At 44.4% G+C, this 14,597-nt stretch overlaps 1 long non-coding RNA gene across 1 annotated transcript; it reads left to right on the top strand.

Moving 5' to 3' along the window:
* The first annotated feature begins 10 nt into the window (after positions 1-10).
* Positions 11-2,156, top strand: LOC129382697 (uncharacterized). Its single transcript, XR_008610743.2, has 3 exons — positions 11-366; positions 794-845; positions 930-2,156. It is a non-coding gene; the product is annotated as an uncharacterized lncRNA (long non-coding RNA).
* Positions 2,157-14,597: the final 12,441 nt, after the last annotated feature.

Below are 14,597 nucleotides of genomic sequence, written 5' to 3'. Positions count from 1 at the left end.
TGGTTTCAAACAAGGTCTCTCTCTCTCTCTCTTCAGTGCAGTGGATAAACGAGGGCTCCTTTTATTGACTCAACTTTAGCCCCGCTTCTTAGTGAACAATTGTCGGAGGTGGCTGTAAACTTAACACATTTTCTAAACGCCCATTGTCCTGCTTTTGTTTTGCGATCAAAAGTGCGACGCAACAAGCTCGCTAAAGAAAAAGAAAGACACGTTATAGAGATTTTTGTTTTGGACCTTTTATCTCACTTACCCATTTGTGCAGCTGCACCTTAGGGAGAACTGCACGAGTATATTTTTAGTTTTTATGTGATGACGGCCGTTCCCAGAAGCGTTTCTTCACTAGAGCAGATGTACAAGTTAGTATGAGTACGTATAGCGGTGAAATACTGTCCCTTCTAATTTGATAAGTCAGCACGATGCTGATGCTAAATCTAGCGGCGAAATCTAGATGCCTTTGTGTATAAGCTATGGCGTACCCGTCACGCGGGTATCGATGAAGAAACGGGTTTTAATGATGCTAGTATATGCGCGGATGTGTCGCAGCTATCATGTAATATTTAAATGAAGCGATCTATTACATTCCGGTGAAGCCACTTGCGGGCTAATTGGTGGTAGCAACCTGAAAGAGCCTGCAGTATTTATTGTTCTTAATTCATGATAATTACCTGCACAATACTTGTTTTATTAGGTTTACGCCATATATACGTCGGTATTAAACATAACACTTTTGAACCGTGTTCGTTTTCGGTCGTTCTCTGTTCTGGGTGGCTGATTCTTTTTTCTCGCGTTTCAGATACAGCTACTGAAACACATAAAAATGGTACACAAACCGTCGACGATGACTGGTAATGTAAAAAAAAATATTTATATGATGAAGTTAGGTACCAGTGCATTTTGAGCAGGCAACTAAGTATCTATCTGCTTTGCAGCTGACCGCTTTCGTCGCTGGATTTGCCGCAAGTGAAACAGTTGTGTGACGCCTACAAGATTGCAGAACTGCATCGTCCTGGCCTTGTATCGCTTATCGGACACCTACGCGGTTCCCTTGGCGCCTTCCCTACCACAAGAGGGAACCAGAGCAGCACGGCCGGCTTAAAAAAGGGGCGGATTGACGACCAGGCCCTCAAGACCTACGAATAGCTTCGGTTAACGGTACTCTTGCTGGTCAAGAAGCCGTATCTGTCCTAAACACTCACCTTCTTCAATGCTGCAGCAACATTTCTGCCGCAGACCCAGAAGAAATAGGTCATGCTTTTGTGAAACCGACTGTACAAAATTCTTTTATATTATTTCCGGCGACACCAAGCGAAGTAGAAAGCGTGATAGATAATTTTAAGTCAAACAGTGCTGCAGGTTTCGACGGTATCATCGCATCTCCAATAAAATATGTGCCTGACATAACCTCTAAAGTCTTAGCTCATATTATTAATAAAATGTATGATTCCGGAATTTTTCCTAGCAAACTTAATATAGCCAGAGTTTGCCCGGTTCATAAATGTGGCGCTGACCATAGTATAAAAAGCCTAAAAATTTCCTGCCTAATCAATACTACCGCTTTTTTACAAACTTTTTGAAACTGTTCTAAACGCTCAACTAGAGGGTTGGTTAAGGAAATGTTATATTATTAGTACGGCACAGCATAGATTTAAAAAAAATAAATTTTGTGGTGATGCGGCTGAAATATAAAACATCAAATACTGCAAAATATGGAAAACCGTTTATACACAGTTTGCTTATTTCTGGACCTGCGTAAGGCGTTTGACAGTGTAAATCATGTTATACTTCTGTGCAAACTTTATGACTTACGGTATACGTGACACAGCATCATATTTAATGAGAACTTACTTAATGGATCGTTACCAGTTTGTTTCATATAATCAGGCGACTTCCTCACTTCTCAAAATACAGACTGGCGTGCCACAGGAATTCATACTTGGTCCTGTGTTATTTCACCTTTATATTAATTACCTTCCTAACATTTCTTCCTCCCCTAATATCATCATGCACGCAGATGATATTAATATTCTCCTTGCAAGTTCTTCCCTGCAATGTTTACAAATGGAAATAATTGATTCCTTGAACTTATTATCTGGATGGCTGTACACAAGCAAATTAAAATTGAATGTCAATAAAACCAGTATATAATTTTTAAACCGATAAATTTTTATTTATTTATTTATTTCAAAGCACCTTACAGGCCCCAAGGGGAGCATTGAGTAAGGGGGGCGTCATTGAACAAATGACAAGAGAAAACAGATATATGAGCGCTAAAAAATGTGAGAGCTAAAAATGTTTGTAATGATCACATGCTTCCAAAACAGTGTTAAAAAAACGCTAAATCAATACAAAGAGTTATCGGGAAAGGAATGAAAAGTGCATTTCACCCTAACATAAAAGGCGATGTAACACTTGCGCAAAATAACATACATAGCGCGAGTATATAAAGCAAACAAAATTGAAACCGCAATAACAAGAAAAAGAAAGTCACGTATTATATGACATGACATATGTACAGATGAAGATATTTGTTATGATGAAGACTGTAGGTTCAGTAGTTGTCTAAATTTATCGTTGCTCATTTGAGCGACAGTGCTATTAGGAAGCGAATTCCATAACCGAATCGCTCGTGGTAAAGCCGAGAAGTCAAATGCGTTAGTGTTGCCATAAATGCGAGTGAGACTTAAATCATTATAAAGTCGTCGTGATGTGCAAGACGCGCGTTCCAGTGGCAAGTTTGGTGGCTTGATTTGGTGAACATTTCTATGGAGCAAGGACAGGAGTGCTATGTCACGTCGGCTACTCAGTGATTGAAGGGAAAGGTCGAGTTTTATTTGAGTAATGCTTGACTGGTAGCTGTAATAAATCGACTAGCTCGGTTTTGGATGGCTTCTATCATGTGGATTAGGTATTCATGGTAGGGAGACCATATAGGGGACGCGAACTCGAGCTGAGGGCGTACAAATGATACGAATGCTAATTTACGGATGTTAGGCGGGCTATTACGCAAGTTGCGGCGAATCTACCCAAGAGATTTGGAAGCGTTTGCGCATATGGTAGCAATGTGAAAGGCCCAGGAAAGGCTCGGTGTAAGATTTACGCCTAGATATTTATATGCTGATGCCTGAGATATTATATTTGAGTTCATATAATAGGAAAACCTATGAGTTGATGCTTTTCGCGTGAATGTCATTAGTTGGCATTTAGATGAGTTAAGTTTCATTTGCCAGTCTTCACACCATTTGGTAACGAGATGAAGGTCCTCTTGAAGAATGTGATGGTCATCAAGGCTGCGAATTGGTCGATATAATATACAATCATCGGCGAAAACACGCATGCAGGATGAGATGTTATTGGGCAGATCATTGATGTAAATAAGAAAAAGCAAGGGCCCTAGTACGCTACCCTGTGGTACACCGGAACTGACATATGCAAGGGGTGACGTAAAATTATTAACGACTGTAAATTGCTGACGATTTGTTAGGAAGTTACGAATCAAGGAGAGCGTTAAGCAGTCTAATTTGAGAACGGATAACTTGGAAATTAAACGGCAGTGAGCCACACGGTCGAAGGCTTTGGAGAAGTCGAGAAAAAAGCAATCTGTTTGAAGATTATGGTCCATGTTAAAATGCAAGTCTGTAGTGAATTCTAGTAACTGCGTCTCACATGACAAACCTTTCCTAAACCCATGTTGGTTAATAAAGAAAAATTATTTGATTCCAAATGATGATATATGTGAGATGCAATGATATGTTCAAGCATTTTGCAGCAAATGCTTGTCAATGATATCGGCCGATAGCTTTCTGGGGAATTCTTGCTACCATTTTTGTGGACTGGTATCACTTTTGCAATTTTCCAGTCTAAGGGAAGCTGGTCTGATGACAACGACTGGCGGAAAATATTGCATAAAAATTTGCTAGATAACGTGACTGTATTCTTTAAAATTTTTGAGTTAATATTATCGACACCCAAGAAGTAATCAAATAAGCCATTGCCTGTTAACATAACTGTTCTATTTCAAGAAAAGAGGCTAGAATAAGTAACAACGCAAACGGTTTGAGGGTCTGGCCTCAAGAGAACTTCTCCTGGGACAATCATGTCAACAAGCTTAGCAATGATCTTAGCAAACTAGTAGGGTGTATGTATAGAATTGGTGATCTAAATACCATTACGGCTGAAGAAAGCAATATACTATGCCCTTTTTTACTCATAGCTAACTTATTTTACTTTGATTTAGGGAACAACGACAGCAGAAAACTATGAGAAGTTGTTAAGCCTGCAAAATCGAGTTGTCGGAATTTTTGAAAACTACCATGGTAGGCCGCGTGATTTACCCACACACAATCTCTTTCGCAAGCATTTGCTTTTCCCAGTAAGTCAAGTTTTTATTATAGATTACTCTTACATATAAAAAAGACAGACTCTGTGTTGTCAGCATACTCACTTCTCCTCGATACCCATTACGTAATCAAATCAGAAAAATACCATTTACGCATACTAACTACGGACGTCAGGATATAAGCTAAAGGCAAGATGGATGACGACGCCCTAACAGAAATGAACGATTTTTTTTCCAATGTTGGCGACTACGTGTCTCCGAATAGCCATGGTGATTGTACTAAGACGCCACTGTTTTCACGTACAAAACTGGCTAATTCAATTATTCTTTCTCCTGTTACTGCACAAGAAGTCACAAATTTCAATTCCAGAATTAGAAACAATGTCGCCGCCGGGTTGGATGGCCTGAGCGCTATCTCTATTAAGCAGTATAGCCTTACGGCTGACATATTAAAATTAATCAAATGTTAGAGACTGGTATATTTCCCTCGGAGCTTAAACTGGAACGTAAAACCCCTGTTCACAAAGGTGGAGCCATCAGTGATATAGCAAACTACCGACCGATGTCTGTCCTGCCCATCTTGTCCAAAGTTTTTGAGAATGTCATTCATACCCAGCACAAAAACTTTCTCACTACATACCGCGTTGTGAATATTCACAATACGGCTTCCAGAAAGGAAAATCTACTGAAATGGCGTTATTACTAATCAAGAATGAAGTTCTTAGCAACATTGAAAAGAGACTTTTTACTGTGGGATCGTTCATTGATTTAAGGTAAGCATTTGGTTGTGTAAATCATAATATTCTGCTCTCAAAACTGCATGACTACGGTATACGTGGCGTCGCCCATGAACTGATAAAGAATTATCTTTACAATAGAAAACAGTGTGTGAAAGTCGATGGCTTATCCTCTCCGACTACTGTGGTAAAACATGGAGTACCTCAGGGGTCGTTTCTACGGCTCTTATTGTTTGTACTTTTCACCAATGACTTATGTGATGTGCCTAATTCTCCCAAACTGGTCATGTATGCTGATGATACTAATATTTTCTTTTCCGCGCCAACTTTAGCCCCCCTTACACAACCATAAACAATTACCTAATTATCCTTGAACAGTGGTTGAACTCAAAGATAAACCCTAAATAGTAATTAGCTAAATATATTATCTTGAAACCTGTCAACAAACATAGTGACTTCGAACTCACCCTAAACTTTCAAGGAATGGCCCTGCAACGCGTTGCATCTGAAAACGTTTGGGGGGTTTGGTTCGAAGAAAAAATGTCTTGGAACATGCACGTTACTAAGCTCACGATTGAATTAGGCAAAGCAGTTGGTTGCCTCTACAGACTGAGGGAATTATTTCCAATTAGACTAATAAATGCAATAAATTATGCTAACTTTTACTCACGTCTTTCATATTGCACTTTAGTTTGTGGTACTGCAACGACCACCAACTGTAACAAACTGGAGCGGCTCCAAAAGAAGGTACTAAGAATCTTTGAGAATTTTAATGGACACCCGAGCCCTGGTTCCCTATTCATTAAACATAATATGTTTAAAGCGTCTAAGTTATGCAACTATAAATTATCTCTTTATATGTATAAAAATAATCTCCCAAACGATACAGACATTCTCCGTATAACTATGGCATACGTAAGGCTAAGACCAGTGCCGCGTACACGTACAAATTACGGTAGATATAGGCTACATTACTGCATATCAACACTATACCACCTCTTAAAAGCTCACATTAATTTAGTGCCCCGCTCGGCACGTTTGAATCGAAGGTGCGTGATTACCTGATGAAGCAATGAACTTTTTCTCTTTTCTCCTGGCTGCTACATTTCTTGCAGTGTTTATGCATTCTATGATAGTGTCCACCAAGTATGCTGTATCCCTATCAAGCAAGTTCATTCCTTCTTCATAATGACTATATATAATTACAATTGTTAGAATTTGTGAAATCCACTGCCTATTGCTCTCTGTAAGGCCCCAGGTCCCGTCAAGCTGTCTGCGGCAGCTTCTTGCCTGGGGGCCCCCAACTAGTGTTTTGGAAATAAAGTGCATTCTGATTCTGCTTCTGAAAAATAAATACCAAGGCTACTAAACATCGTTGAACAAAAAAAAATTATTTTTATGCACCTTATTTTAAGCAATGTATGAAAACCTTTCCCATGCATTATTCAATTACTTATACATACCCACCCGCGCATAAGACTATGAGTAGGGAGCAAGCGTTAACCTGGAGAAGACTCCAGGCTGGAACATACCCGCATGGAACACTGCTGCACGCCATGTATCCGGGCACCTACGGGCGAGACTGCAAGTTCTGCCCGCCGGACACGCCCAACACCTTGCGCCATATGGTGCTGGAGTGCAGAAATAACCGCGAGGTACCACCGTCATCATCACCACCAGGTCATAACATGCAGGAAGAAGCGGATATAGAGGAAGAATCGGAAGACCAGTGGGAGGCTCTGCTGGTGACGCAGGACCCTGACAGCCAGCTACGGTTGGTGAACAGGGCTCAGGCGGCGGCTGCGAGCCATGGCTACCTGGACTGAGGAGGCCACCCACCTTTGGGCTCAAGAAGCCTGGTCTAACAATAAAGTTTAATTCTCTCTCTATATATATACATATTCACCTCGAAAAACTCGTGTAAATATGGATGTAGCTAGACCACTCTCGTTTCATACCTTCTCAGACGTTCATAACCTTTTTATTGCTTACAGCGGTAATGCCTTCACTGCCACCCATCCGCAGCATCCGCAAACACTGGAATCATTTTTGCGCTTTAACTTCGCCTTTCCTGTCTATATGTGAAGTCTTTGTTTTGACAGAAATTAATGTTCCTGCAGACGCCATGTCTTCTTATTAAATACCAGGTTATAAGTTGTTTTCATACACTCGCACGTTGCGTAAAGGAGCGGGCGTGGCCGTATTTGCGAAAGACAAGTGGTCTGTAACAGAAATACCGCTTTCCTTTTCGCAAGCTGAAGTTGTTGCTCTGCGACTATGCTCATTTGAGACTTCATTGGCTGTTTTGTCTATGTGCCGGCCGCCTTGTTGCAATGTTCCCTTATTCTTATCAGAACTTGACACAGCACTATCATCCCTATCCCTTGCCGAGAACGTGTGTGTGCACGGCGATATAAACATCAACACCTTCCGCCCCACTCTGCGACCGGTCGCCGACTATCTCGATTGATTATCTAAAGAGGATTAGAAGGCATTATACATCAAGCAACGCGTGAAGAATTTCTGTGTGGAAAGTTGGTTAAATCCTGCATTCACCATATTAATGTTCGGTGCTCCAATTATGCGATGCAGGCAGCTGTTGTTGAAACCAAGGTCGCTGATCATTACTTCGTCTGTTGTCGTCTTGTAGAAAATGCCAAACCTTCGAAAGTCAACAGCATGAAAAAGAAAATTTGCATTGCTGATCCCAAGGTCTTTGACGAATGCGTCACAAAGCATAACTGGCAGTCCATGTTATACACACTCTCTCCAGCTGATTTATACGACCGTTCTGGTCAGATTCTCCACAGTTACAGAAACAAATGCGCCCGGTTTTGTAAAGTCAGATTACGTCGTGAAGAGAACAAATGGCTATCGCCACAAATATTAGCGGTAATTAAGGAATAGACCCTATGTGGGCCCAAGCTAAACGGGCTCCAATTTATCCGGAGCTACTACTGAAATTTAAGACATGTAGAAATCGAGTGAATTCCATGATTCGGCTAGCAAAGCGAAATCATATGCGCCAAAAATTCAAAGAAGCTCGTTCGGACGTGAAAAGAAGTGTTCTCTTCCAAATGAATTCTGAGGTATATTCAAACGTGGTGACCGCCTGCTACCACTTGAGTCCCATTTTTCTGCCGACGGGGCAACTGTTTCAAATGCATTTGACACATACTTCTCGCACGTTTATGATACTGCTAAATCACACCCTGATCACTGCACTTTGAGGAACAGTGTATACAAATCTGCACACCTTCCTTCTCTATCAGAACCTGATCTCAGATAAATTCTGTTTAACCTAAAAACTGGTAAATCACCGTGCGTTGATGGCATTTCTGTGGACGAGCTACGAAGAAATTTCGACACTGTTAAGTATGTGCTGTTATCACTGCTGAATCACATTTTAACCAGTGGTATTATACCTACAGAAATAAAAAGGGCCATAGTCATACCGCTCTTCGAGAGTGGTGCACGAAATAGACACGAAAATTATCGTCCAATTTCAATTCTGCCGTGTATCTCTCTAATATTAGAAAAACACCTGCTGCAAGTCATGTCGACGCACCTCGATGTCATTAGCACTATTTCAAGTACACAGTATGGTTTTGTTCCAGGCAGAGGCACACAGGCTCTCCTGGAGAATATTTCAGAGATTTTAAATTCATCTTTTGACGCTAACCAGGTCGTATGTGCTCTTTTTCTTGATGTTAGCAAAGCTTTCGACAGTGTTTGCCATAGTCTTTTGTTATATAAACTTTCCTTGATGGGATTTCGTTGGCCTTTCCTAAAACTTCTCTAACTTCTTGTAGGATAGAATGCAGTTAGTCTCCAGTTGGAAGTACCGATGTAATACAACTTCAATAAAAGCCGGAGTACCTCAGCTATCTATATTAAGTCCACTTCTTTTCAATCTATATGTGAATGACCTCGCCGCTGCTATCCCTACTTTTACATTTCAGTACACAGACGACAAAGTTATCTTGTCTCAAGCTCCCCGTTTTTCAGATGCAATCTCCCTTTTACAAGATGCAGCGATCAGCTTTATGAACTGGTTCACTAACAATGTCATTAAAGTAAACGTCTCGAAAACACAGCTTATATGTTTTCATAATCCTTTGAAGAAAGTCAATTTATACCTTCCATTACTGGCGCACTCTTCATCTTGCTCCCCCGGCACCTGCTCACCCGTTCCATATGTTTCAACAGTGAAATACCTCGGCGTTTTCCTCGATAGTGACTTCACATGGAATACGCATCTGGCCCATATATGCTCAAGATTACGTGTAGTTTCAGGTACATTGTACAACATCAGATATTACATGCCACTCTCCGTTCGTAAAATGGTTTTGCAAGCTTTGTGTTACGGTATTCTTCGCTATGGCATTACGGTGTATGGTCACTGCGCGATTCGATGGAAAAATAGAGCCAACTCTATCCTTCGATCTCTTCTGAAAATTATTGGCTATGATTAAGGTTTAACCACCGGCATCGACCTTTTCAAAGCCCTAAGGTTGCCAGATTTTAATGCCCTTCTAACGGAAACGGCCATGCTGAGGCATTTCTGGTCGCAGAAATACAAGGTCGAATATGTTCCTGCTCGTTGTCTCCGGCCGAAAGACCATTTTCGGGTGCCTCGTGGCCCCACTAAGTACGGTCAGCGCACTCGTAATTACTTCATCCCTTCCTCTCTCAATAAACTACCAGCAAGTGCCTTTCACGCGAAATCAAAGTATAAATTAAAATAAATTCTTCGTCGCATTAACCTCTAATCTATTACACAGTTGGTTCTTTCATGCGTATTGAAACCCTACATAAGTTTAGGTTACTGGAGCAAATACATCAATTTATATGTTTCATTATACACCTACTGATGTGTGCGATTAGAGCGTGCAAAGAGTAGTTTTATTTGTTTCAGTGCCCTGCTCCCTGCAGATCTCATATGTGTATTCCCGTCTCTTTTATGGTTCCTATTTCCACAAATTTTTGTTCGCTGGTGTCAATAGGATAATTGATGGTTTTTAAGTTATATACAAACGCCTGATGTATGTTTTCTTGCTCTCTATTAAGAATGCTGGGTTATGTTACTTTTCAGCGCAGGATACGTGGTTTGTTGTCATTTCTGCCTCCTCGTTGCTGTTTGCGTTTCTCTTCTGTGTCCGTGCCTGTTACCAATGTTTCTGCATATCTTGTGTTATCCGCGATATTACATTGTGTTAAACGCTTTCTGTCGGCTCTGCTCTTCAAGCCCAATGCGGCTTTGGCCGGCGTATTATGTATTAGTGCTGGCGGAATTCCTGTGTCAATAAAGTATTATTATTATTATTAATAATCAAATCAGCGGAGAGCCGGGACCCTTCGCAGTCAGCAATGAGTGCGTTGCCCAAGCTAACACATAGTATTCCAGCAGGCGGTCAACTTGATGCAGCCCTGGTGATACCCCGGACGCTGCAATCACATTTCATGCGTTGCATAGTGCAATCACTCAGTTCAGCCCTTGGGCGCGGCCGGGCAGCCACCATTGGGGATATGAGCCACCATAGTGGCTCATACCCCTACACTAGAGTTTTATGCGTTGGATATTGCAATCACTCAGTTCAGCCCTTGGGCGCGGCCGGGCAGCCACCATTGACCTTTAGCGCAACCACGTGACGTGATGTCACGACAGCCGGAGGAAAAGCTGGGCCCCAACACAATATGCAAAGCATTCTTGGCTCAACCAAGCTAAGCCTGGCCATTTTTTCAGAGCCGACCATTTTGCTGACTTTGGAGACGAGGGGCCCACTCGTATGAAAACCAGGGTACACCGGTAGGCTACCTAAATCAGTGGACAGCTGAAATCCTTCGCAGTCAGCGGCGAGTGCGTTGCCCAAGCTAACACACTGTATTCCAACAGGCGTTCAACATGATGCAGCCCTCGTGATAGCCCGGACGCGGCTATCTTCATCGGTTATGACCAGTCTGCTGACTTTGACGACAAGGGGCCAATTCGTCTGAAAACCTGGATTCACCAACAGGCTACATAAGCCAGCGGACAGCGGGGATACTTCGCAGTCAGCGGCGAGTGCGTTGCCCAAGCTAACAAATTGGTTTCCAATAGGCGGTGACCTTGATACAGCCCTCTCGATACCCCAGACGCTGCTATCACCTTCATCCGTGCCGACCATTCTGCTGACTTTGGCGGTCAAGGGCCAGCTCGTCTGAAAACAATGATTCACTGGCAGGCTACGTAAGTTAGCAGAAAGCGGGGATTATTTACAGTCAGCGGCGAGTACGTCGCCCAACCTAACACGTCGTACTTGAACAGGCGGTGACTTTGACGTGGGACTTGTGATACACCGGACGCTGCTATCACCTTCATCAGTGCCGACCATTCTGCTGACATTGGGGAAACGGGCCAACTCGCCGGAAAAGCATTTTTCACCGGTAGGCTACTTAAGCCAGCGGACGGCAAGGATCCGTTGCTGTTAGAGGCGAGTCCTTAGCCCAACCTAACACATTGTATTCCAACAGGCGCTCAAGTTGATGCAGCGCTCGCGATACCCCGGACGATGCTATAATCTTCATCAGTGCCGACCATTCTACTGACATTGGTGACAATTGGCCAAGTCGTCTTTAAACCACGATACACCAGCAGGCTGCTTAAATCAGGCGACAGCGGAGATCGTTCGCAGTCAGCAGCGAGTGCGTAGCCCAAGCTAACACATTGTATTCCAACAGGTGGTGACCTTGATGCAGCCCTCGTGATACCTCGAACGCTGCTATCACCTTCGTCAGTGCCGACCATTCTGCTGACTTTCGCGCCAAGGGGCCAACTTGCCTGAAAACCCTGATTCACCGGCAGGCTACTCAAATCAGCGGACAGCGGGGATCGTTCGCAGTCACTGGCGAGTGTGTTGCCCAAGCTGACAGGTTGTGTTCCAACAGGCGGTGACATTGATGCAGCCCTCGTGCTACCTCGGACGATGCAATCACCTTCGTCAGTGCCGACCATTCTGCTTGCTTTGGCGAAGGAGAGCCAATTCATCTGAAAACCAGGATTCACCATCAGGCCATAGAGAAAGAAATTCAACAAGAGGGGACGCTCTTCTAAAACCGGCAACAGGAAACACGTCACGCTCCAAGGCATCGTTTTACACCAGCCACGCCGCAGTGAGTAGACCTTTACTCGAATAATCAAACCCTGAACATTCTGTGACCGTGTGCTCCAAGATAACCCTAATGCCGGGGCACCCGTGGCACGAGCGGGAGACCAGCGGCTCGCGCCTGCAGGCCCGCGGTGCCTGCGCAGGGCGCTCTCGCAGTAGGAGTGAATCTCGCAGAACCAGCACCTGAGGCGACGCGCGCACGCTTTTCTGCAAACGCTTTAGAAGAAGAGACGACAACGGCGCGAATGGAGGTGACTGGGGCTAACTCCGATACCATACCACAGTGAACATACGACGAGAACCGCGGCAAAACGACGGTTAAAGCCCACATCGAGTGGCTACAGGTTGATCATAAAGGCAGATCAGCAAAATAAGACAATAAATCTGCCGATGAAAGAGCCATAGCAGTCCTGAAACCTTACCCCAAACCTCAAGCACAAGCACTGCCGCAGCGTCAACGCATTCTGAGGATGCGACCCTTCCCTACTGACGACTTCAAAATCGTCTTCCGCCCTCAAGCAGGACTTGACCTCTCGAAGCACACACTCATCGCAGTGACACATGCCATCGGAAGATCCAGTGGTTTGGTCCAGCAAGACTCACGATAACGTCCGTGTACAAGTGCAGATACTATAGAATCTGATCCTCGCGTGCATGGCAACTACGGAATGAGCTTCCAAATTGCAGCATATCAACACCATACAACTCGGTGGAACCGTCTATCAAGTAAATCCCCTCATTCGACACCCAGACGATGTGTGCCGCGGAGTGATATACGGCCTCGAACCGGGTACAAGTCCCGCGGACATTGCTGCCGGCCTTCGAGTGGACTCAAGATGCACGGTTCTCGGCGCGCGAATGCTAGGATCTTCAACAGCCGCGGTTAGCACCTTCGACGGACAGCACGTCCCTTATTACGTTACGTACCACAGCGGTGACTACAGATGCAAGCCCTACCGAAAATCCATCCAATACTGCAGAACCTGCTGCGCCATCGGACACCGACAGGATATCCGTCCTCAGCCGAGAGCCAACTTCTGCTACACATGCGGACGCGATGGAGTCACGGAAGAACATGATTGTCACCCGAAGTGCAAGATTTGCGGCGGAGACCACGAAACGACAGCCAAGGAATGTAAGAAGAAACTCCGTAACAACCCGCCTCCCTACCAAGTAAGAAAGCAGTTTTACAACGCTCGCGCCCGAGAGAATCACTCGAGCTCGAGCACCGAAGACTTCCCCGCGCTCGCTACCACCTAACAGCTCACGCGGGCCGTCGCCTCGACAAATACCTGGCCGGGGATGCTCTCGCTCTATCCTAAGTTCGGGCTCTACATCCCGCTCTCGGTCACGGTCTCGCTCCGTTAGTCGAATCATTTACGTCGCCGCGGCGAACGGAAGCAGCGCCTCGAATTCCTCACGCATCTGAGCAGTTCGCGCGAGACAGCAACGATAAGGACTTTCGGACATGAAGTACAGGATCTACAGAGGACGATACAAACCCGGTAGCTAAGTGCAACACGCCAGAACTCGAGGAAAAAGTAGCGAAGAGAGTAGAAGAAAGCATACTAAAACAGGTAGAAGCCAGAATAATGAAGAGCGTAGACGAACGGCTGCTAGCACATGAAGCGAAGATCCTTGACCTTGTTGAACGACGCCTTCAAGTATTCGAGGAAGCCCTCACTACAAAACTTCTCGCATCAGCAGGCAGAACCATGCAGACAGTGGTAACCAAAATCATGGAAAAAGTAGAGCCACTAACCCGTATTGTCACCACACTGGACGCCAAACTGGATGGCTTCATGGCACAACACAACTTCATGACATATGCTTACAAGAATTTCGTGACCTGATGGACATCTGGCGGAGCAGTTAGGAACCAAAGGCAAAGGACGAAAGACAGCACGAGTGGAATCCGCGGAGGATTCTAGCTCGACAACACCAAACCAAATACTCCAGGTGGAGGACAACCACCAACATGGCGGCTCCCAAACGTAGACATACCGAGCCGCTTTCCACCCTCCGCATTTGGCACTGGAATTGCAGATCCTATAGACCGTGCTCGGCCAACCTGCAAGAATATCTGAAAGCAAACAATCCTGACATAATCGCGCTACAGGAAACCAACAACAAGAAAATAAAGCTCCCCAGCTACAACACTATGGCACACACAGCCCGCACCGCAATTCTCGTCAAGAAGACACTAACCGCACAGCCTCACGAAATTGAAGATACTGAAATCGAACACACCATAGTGGAGGTGTTGCCGACTCGCAAGAATCGACAGAGCCTATACCTGGCCAATCTTTACAGCCCGCCGCGGGAGCAGCCACTCTACTACGACCACTTCGTCCGGAACCTTCGCAAGAACGTTAA

The sequence above is a fragment of the Dermacentor andersoni genome, chromosome 6 (assembly GCF_023375885.2).
Source record: "Dermacentor andersoni chromosome 6, qqDerAnde1_hic_scaffold, whole genome shotgun sequence".
NCBI classification, from domain to species: domain Eukaryota; kingdom Metazoa; phylum Arthropoda; class Arachnida; order Ixodida; family Ixodidae; genus Dermacentor; species Dermacentor andersoni.
This window is presented reverse-complemented; position numbering and strand designations above follow the sequence as displayed.